Source organism: Montipora capricornis, chromosome 3 (genome assembly GCF_036669925.1).
Source record: "Montipora capricornis isolate CH-2021 chromosome 3, ASM3666992v2, whole genome shotgun sequence".
Classification (NCBI taxonomy): domain Eukaryota; kingdom Metazoa; phylum Cnidaria; class Anthozoa; order Scleractinia; family Acroporidae; genus Montipora; species Montipora capricornis.
The window spans coordinates 28,607,075-28,614,574 of record NC_090885.1 but is presented as its reverse complement, the minus strand read 5'-3'; the positions used below and the strand labels follow the sequence as shown (position 1 = coordinate 28,614,574).

Below are 7,500 nucleotides of genomic sequence, written 5' to 3'. Positions count from 1 at the left end.
CCGCTTTAAGTGCATTGTTTTGAAATTTAATCTAAGCTATTGCCTGAATCAGTCAGCAATAAACTTTAAAGTTTTTTGCCCCAGTTTTTCAAGGTAATGGTGATAAACTGTGTGTGCCCCTTCATCTCTGCGGAAGATTACGAGGCACAAATGCCAACACATTCTCTACCTCTGAATTAACGGTTATCATTAATTCGTAATTTGCTCTGAATTTACCGTTATCGTTAATAGCACTCTTTTCAATTGACGTCACGATTTAGCGCCCAAAACATTATTGGATTAATGTGCGGTGATACATTTTGGAAGAGTGATACATTTTGGAAGAGTTAGAAACAAACTGCAAGAATTGAATAGACTAAAGCAGGAGCCCATGGGCTCCATGTTTCTGCAGTCAATTGAAGTCTGGAGGTCTCGTGACAACGGATAACGTATTGGTGAATATGGTCACCGCTTTGTGTTTAACATTGGGTCACCAAGCAAAAGGAGTAGTTTGATTTGGTACAGGTAGTCGGATCGGAAATCACGTGAATCTACGCACTGCAGGGGTGACATACAAAGTGAAACCAGTGGGCCAGGAGAGAGTGAAACACTAGCGTAACGAGCGAGAAAATTTGTAAAAACCATTCTTGTAATTAATGTGGCTAAGTGAAATTTAGCCCTCGTCTTACCAGCTACACCGGTAACCAGCTGCAAAGTTTCAAAATTAACAGTGTTGTGAATAATGCGGTGACCTCCCTCTAGGTAGCTCAAATGAAGACCATGAAACAATAAAAAGAAAAAACCGACACTCGTACAAAGAACAGCTGAAAGAAAAAGAAATTTCGGGTATTTCCGACATACCGCTGCTGGGAGTTCTGTAGTGACGATTTCATCATTTTGTCAACATGCTACATTTAGAGTAGCTATCTTATTCATACTATTTCCAGAAGACTGGATCCAGCATTTTCACTTTTTAGCTGCCATAGAACTTTCACTCAGAACATGGGCTTGAGTTTGTAAATCGGCAAACGACATTAGAAGTTTTACACGCAAACCCCAACACAGCTTCCATCGCTTTGGTTGCTCCACGTACTTCATGTTATAAATCCGGAGTTTCATCGAATTCTGTAAGAATTAAGGTTGTTTGAAGCCTCGCGCGCGCAGAAGTCTCCTCCAACGACACCCGACACCACGGCTGATTTTATTTGTTGTTGTTGCTGCAAAAAGTAATTTCGTTATAGAGGGAGGTGAAATGTATTGCTCCTACGGGTCAAGTGCATTGCTTTTAGCCAATGAAACTACCGCCTCGTAATTCTATTGTCCATTTTGCTACACCGCGCGTGACTAGTCTGTTTTGTTGGTAGTCACAAATTTGCACACCCCAAGGATATTAAATTAAGCTCCGCCCGGGTGAATTTACTTTTATACCCTTCAGTAACTTCAAACTTCCCTGCCGCGTTTAGAACACCCAAAGCAAAGATTTACTCTGGAATCTTTCCGCCCGCCATGATTGACACAGTATTAAACTATTCGGTAAAGTGGACAGATGCTTTTTCTTTGAGAAAGGCAAGCTTTAAAGGTGTTACGAAAAATATGCATTGCCTGACTAGCGTTACTTTCTAGAAGCTTCCTGAGAGTTCGTAGTTTGTTTATTTTTAGGCTCGTACGTAAGCGTTTCTAAATCGGTTTGTTTTGTAATCTTTCTATAACTAGACGCTCCATGAGCGTACACTAGGTTGCGTGTGGTACGAAGGGACTGAGTTGGGTGGTATTAAGACGGAATCCACCAGAAGTTCGAGTAAAAAGTGGATAAAAACCTAGAAGCAAGATTATAAACATCGTATTGCAAACTTCTGTACGACTGTTTTAAATATCTTCTGAAAAAAGATCATTTCTAGCAACACCAAACGTCAAAAAAACTGTTTAACTTCGTAATAAAAACTTGAAAGTACTGGTGAAATGAAACTGATGATGAACAATTTTACAATTTCTCTGAACGTTAAAATTTAATTTTTCTCGTTCCCATGGGAAATTGTTTTCGCTGTTATTTCAGGCAAATATTTATATCTTTAGCTTTCAGGAAATGTGAAAAGGACTGTAAAATACTTAAAATTATTCTGGTATCAGATTTTTGTCCACTAAAAACTGAAATTGTTCGTTTTTCTATCGGATTTCGTCTTAAACTGCAGCGTTCCAGGCAATTTTTTCAAGTCGGGGGTCATCAAGACGATTTAAGGGATCACCCAAAAGTCGTACCAGCAGAGGCCCTTTGGCTCACACGTTCATACGACGAAACAAATCCTTGTCTGAGGTTAAAAGCCTGGCTACCGGCCTATGAATCATTTGACAAAAAGAATAAATTCCTTTGTTTAGAGGGTAACTGACGGCTAAACAGTCACTTTTTTGGAATACCGTCTAAATACCTCAAGTAACACATTGAAACAGACACAAGGTCTTTCGAATGCTTTTTTGTGCCATTTTTCGCTCGAAAAACTGTCCCAAATGCCGCTTCGGAAGTCATCCACCGTAAACGCGTAGAATTTGATCATGTGACCTGATACGTCACACGTGTGTACACCAAGGAAATGGGACATGGCAGATAGTAGTGCAAGTGAGAGCAGTTCGAACTCGGGGTCCGAATTTTCGGATTTTGAGGCTTCGATGAAAGACGAAAATAATGAAAGGGCTTTGGAGCCTGTTGGTGAAATCAGGCCCTGGCAATTTGAACCGCCAGGAAGAAATGAAAATCGAGCGCGCGAGTCAGAAGAGGATCAAGAGCCCGTACGCCGCGTCCGCCCCAATCAAGAAAGCGACGAATGGTGAGTGGATTACACTTATTGTATCTGAAAATCAGTCGCGGCTAGATTACAGAATACCCTTCCACTCATTAGCACATTAATAAGGTGTATTGTTAGCAAAGTCTCCTTCTTAGAGCGTTCAAGTAAAGAAAATTTAAATGTGCAGACTCTTGAATTCCATGGGAGGGACGTGCTTTTATGCTACACGCACTCACCTTCCAAAACTTAGGTTTTCAGACACTGAAAATACAAACATACAAGCTTGTGAAGTTGCTTTGGAAGGATTCGTTTTTGAGAGTAGTTTTCCACATAATACATGTACATCTTTAAACGCTTTCGTATTGGTTTTAAGTTTTCTGGTATTGAATTTGACGAAAGATTGAAGATTTCTCGTCTTTTACTGTAAAAGGCAACGCAGCAAAAATAGCATTTGTACAGGTACTAAGAATTAAACATCCTCCTAATATTAACTTATTGTGAACTTTAGTTTTCCCCTTTTTTTTGGTCTTTGTAACTTGTTTATAGCCCAAGTTATCTGTCACGTTTGCAACAGTTGCAGTGCTGATAACTGTTCATTTTGGTGAAACTATAAATCATACAACTTGTGTTCTCTATTTCTTCTATTCGTTATCGTGATAAAAATTGTTACTGTACTGATTCTCTCATTACAAGGTGTCAGTGTGGAAACTGGTGTCAAGGTGGAGGGAGGAAGAGAACATCTGCTGTCAAGAAGTAGATGCATTGAAAAATAAAAATTTAAGAAGCACAAGGAGTGACAGGTACCCTGCGAGCAGAGTCTCCTTCGATCTTCCTAGAGGAAGATCGAAGGAGACTCTGCTCGCAAGGTAAAATTATAAGTGACAGGCGACACTGCCAGATTCCCTTCCTCTGTGAAAACATGTATAGAACCTTTTATGGTTTTGCTCTAACAAGCAGATCCTTTAAGGATTTTCCTTTTTTGCATGAAATGATGCATGGTTCCTTAAAAATTTGGCGCAGTAGGGGTTGATTTTGTTTTAAATGTCATTTTCAGAGTAAAGCTTCTTTTAGATCTGACACGTATGGCTAGTATTGTGCCACAAAAGGTAAAAAATCTTTTTGAACCCCTCCTTGTGAATTTGATTTCTGATAGTGCGTGGGTTCACCTCTGTCCCGCAAATGTCTGTTAAATTTTGAAATGTTTTCCTCGAAATCAACCTTTGAGGAGTTTGTTCTAAGGATTCGTAAGGCCTCACCTTTGAGGAATCCGTTTTTCATGCTTAGCGGGTGACAAGAGGTGAAATGCGTACATTGAAAGGTCTCCGTGGGTTTAAAATGTGTATTTACATCGAGGATTGTTTGATGCTTGAATCTCGTGCCTTTGCATACTATTGTATCTAGAAACAAAGTTTCAGTGTAAGTCTCCTGTGTTACCCGGCGGAGCTCGAGTCTTCTACCCTCGATTGTTCGTTAGACAAAGGGACTTTTCTTTTTATTCCTCGAGCTTCGTTTACTTGCTCGGGAGTAGGAGACGCATGAATAGAAGGAACTGCGGACTTTTTTAATACTAGCTTAGAGCTGAATCCAACAATTTTTGCACCGAATCCTTCGTCTGTCAGCTGAAAAATGGTCGCTGCAAATGTGACCCGAAGGTGGTGACCATCGAACAAATGCAACCACTGTCGCCGCACACTTTCATCAGCTGGAAACTGGTCTGTATTTGTTTTGTTACAAAACATCACAACACGCGCTTCCCTGGTTTTCGTTTACTTCGCTTGAAATGCTGCTGTTTTCCGTCCATATCGTAGATGTCAATGCGGCTTAGAGTGGTACAGGTTTGGATAACCTGAGCGCGATAATATATATTTTCTAAAGTTTCCGTCGTCATTTGAGAATTATTACGTACTTATTATTTCCGTAGCGTGACTGTGTCGCTGGTTCGTTTGTTTTTTAACCAGGACACTGCGATTCAAGGAAGTCTCTTGACATGAACTTAAATGGTTTCCGCTCTCAGGGTCCGTCAGCTTGTTTCATTTAGATAAAACACCAATATAAACGAGCATGAGTAATTTACTCTTCACTCAGTTGACAGTGGTATACTTCATGAAACAAGTAACCTTTCGGGACAAGATTGACTTGATCATGTTTTCCGTCGCAAATGAGAAACAACGCTTGCGTGTAAATTCTTATTAAACGCTGTTTTGCCTGGCTTGCAACTTACCTGTAGCTATGAATTCAGACACACCATCCGTCGCGTTTCGATTATTCATCCTTTTCAGAGGAAGTATTTTATCTCCCACTTCGTATTTCATAGTCTCTAAAAGATGGCTTATAAGAGAATGGAAGAAACCTGTTTTTTTCCGCTTGTAAATTGTGATACCGGCTGGACAGTGAGGGTCGCGAAGATGTTAATAGGGAGCTTACGAAACGACGACGCCGACGGCAACGAAGACGCTACAAAACAATGGGTTTATTGAGCAAAAACAATGGCTCTGCACGCTCTGCACGTGCGTTTTACATTTAAGTACATTATTTTGCCGTTATCTCCTAAATGACGACGTGAAATGACCAAATTCAAGGCTCTGTGGAGGACGTTAGCACATGACGGTGAATTTTCAGTTCTCTCTCTACGTTTCCAAGCCACTCATACCGGTTTAATTCCTCGACAGTTACTACACATTTTTAACGCGAAATGACATGAAATAGCTTCGTAGTGATATGAATAACGCGAACTTGTATTTTAAATGAAGTCCTCGTAGCCGTCGTCGTCCTCGTTTCGTAAGCTCCCTACTTTCAGATTTACCATGACCCTTTCACTACATTACACACGTGTGACGTATCACATCACGTGACCTGGATCGGAACGTTTTCAAAATGGCCGTCAATTGAGCATCAAAAGAAATTTGTAGAAAATTTGGTTTTGCACAAATTATCTTTTAGTTGCTCATTTACGATTCTTTAACCCAAGAGGAATGTATTAGTACAAGAAAAAAGGGGAAAAATTTGACGTCAGTTACCCTTTAGAAAAAATAGAAACGCATTGCTTACGTGTGGTAGTGAAGTAACACAGCGATTTATTCCATATTGTCAACTGAGCTGCGTGTTGTCTTCTAGGAGATTCAAGTTGTCTTTGCGTAATATGTAGGTCTAACAGTAGACGATATTGTTTTGGTATTGTATATTGTAGTGCCATGGTAGAAGTCTTAGATAAATAGCCCCCTCAGAAGACATGTGGTTACTAGCAAAGTACTGAACCCAGAAAGATTGAAGAAAATATAAGGCAATCGAGAAACATTGGCTTCTGGGATGACATGTTGATCAGTTTCAAGTTCCCTGACAACTTCTTTTCACCACAAGTTTAAGCGTGCACTCTGAGCATCTGTGAGTTTTTCTTGTCCGGCGGGGTTAGTATCTGGATGGGTGATCTACAAAATATACCACTTTGTAACAGAAGCATAGGACCGAAAATTCTATTTTAACGCTATCAAATGCGAACTAAGCCAGGTACAGATTTTGTTAGCTTGCTTTATGCAAAACAAATGTTGATGCAAAAGTAAAAAAATATTGATACACAGTTTTTAGGAAGAGCAGAAGGAAGTTTTCAGGACGGTCGATCGAGAATAAAATATTTTGCCATTAGTAACAAAATTTACGACATGAAAACAATATTAATTTTGAAAAGCGAATATAAGAAGTTACCAACAGCGAAAAACATTTTGGGAGATTTTTGCTAAGTTGAATTTTGTTATTGTACTTTTGGCTGCACCGAGTAAATCGCAAAATCGAAAGTGACATCGAATTCAGGGGCACCATGATCAAGTTACCGCGGCGTGGCGTGTTTACTCGCGAAACAGTGAAGCATCTGTGTCAAATGATGGAAGAAATGTGCGAATTCAACACAAAGATCTCAATTGCCCAACTCTTGAGGTTGACCATTGTTTCTGCAAAGTCAAAAATTTACTCTCCAAGACGAAGTTATTTATCACCAAGGTAATTCCATCGTTTTGGGAATAGCAGGTAGTTTATTATCACCTGGTAGCAGAGCCTTTCTTTTGCTTGCTCGATTTTGGCGTTCTCGAGAAAGACTGCATGAATCGGATAAGATCTTTATTGAGTGCGCGCTGCATGTTGCCCGGATACAGTCTCAAATCCAAGCCTAATAGGCCAGATCTCGCCGCCATCTTGGTTTTTCACGGTACAGCGGGCTCAATTATAACCATCGGTTTTGTCACTAAACGGACGCTCGCATTGGAAAAACCGGTTTGACAAGGGAAAACAAGATTGACTAGTCCAGAAGTTAGGGCTGCGGCGGCTTCAAAGAGTTGACACGATTCGAGCAGAGCCTTCTTTTCTCCTCCTCAGTAAAGAAAAAGACAAAAGGAGGCTCTGATCGCAGGGTGCTTTATTATTCATCAGCGTCAAAATTTTTTGCCGATTTTGGGGCTCATTTTGTTGAAACTCAAGCACGCTTCCAACAGACCTGTCTATTTTCGTGACTTATGCGCTGCTTACAGTGTACTACCACAAGAATCCTCACCGTAACACATTTCAACACATGTATGCCAATTTTTTAAGCTCGAAAATTACACAACATGAATTTACAAAGGGTGGAAATTTCACGGAAATCTTTTCCAGCAAAACACTTATTGAAACAAACAACATATTTGCAGTGAGAGGCACAAACCCCTTCCTCTTTCAATTGCGTGCACACAATCGGTGTCCCAAACATATGCAATTAAATAAA

The 7,500-nt window shown here is 40.1% G+C and overlaps 2 protein-coding genes across 2 annotated transcripts in view; one reads left to right on the top strand and one right to left on the bottom strand.

Moving 5' to 3' along the window:
* The window catches only part of LOC138040061 (leucine-rich repeat-containing protein 71-like), a 125,738-nt gene that overhangs the window by 43,107 nt on the left and 75,131 nt on the right, over window positions 1–7,500 (bottom strand). The gene's annotated exons all lie outside the window — the stretch shown is intronic.
* LOC138042789 (methanethiol oxidase-like) overlaps window positions 1–7,500 on the top strand; it is a 99,448-nt gene that overhangs the window by 26,183 nt on the left and 65,765 nt on the right. The window lies entirely within an intron of this gene.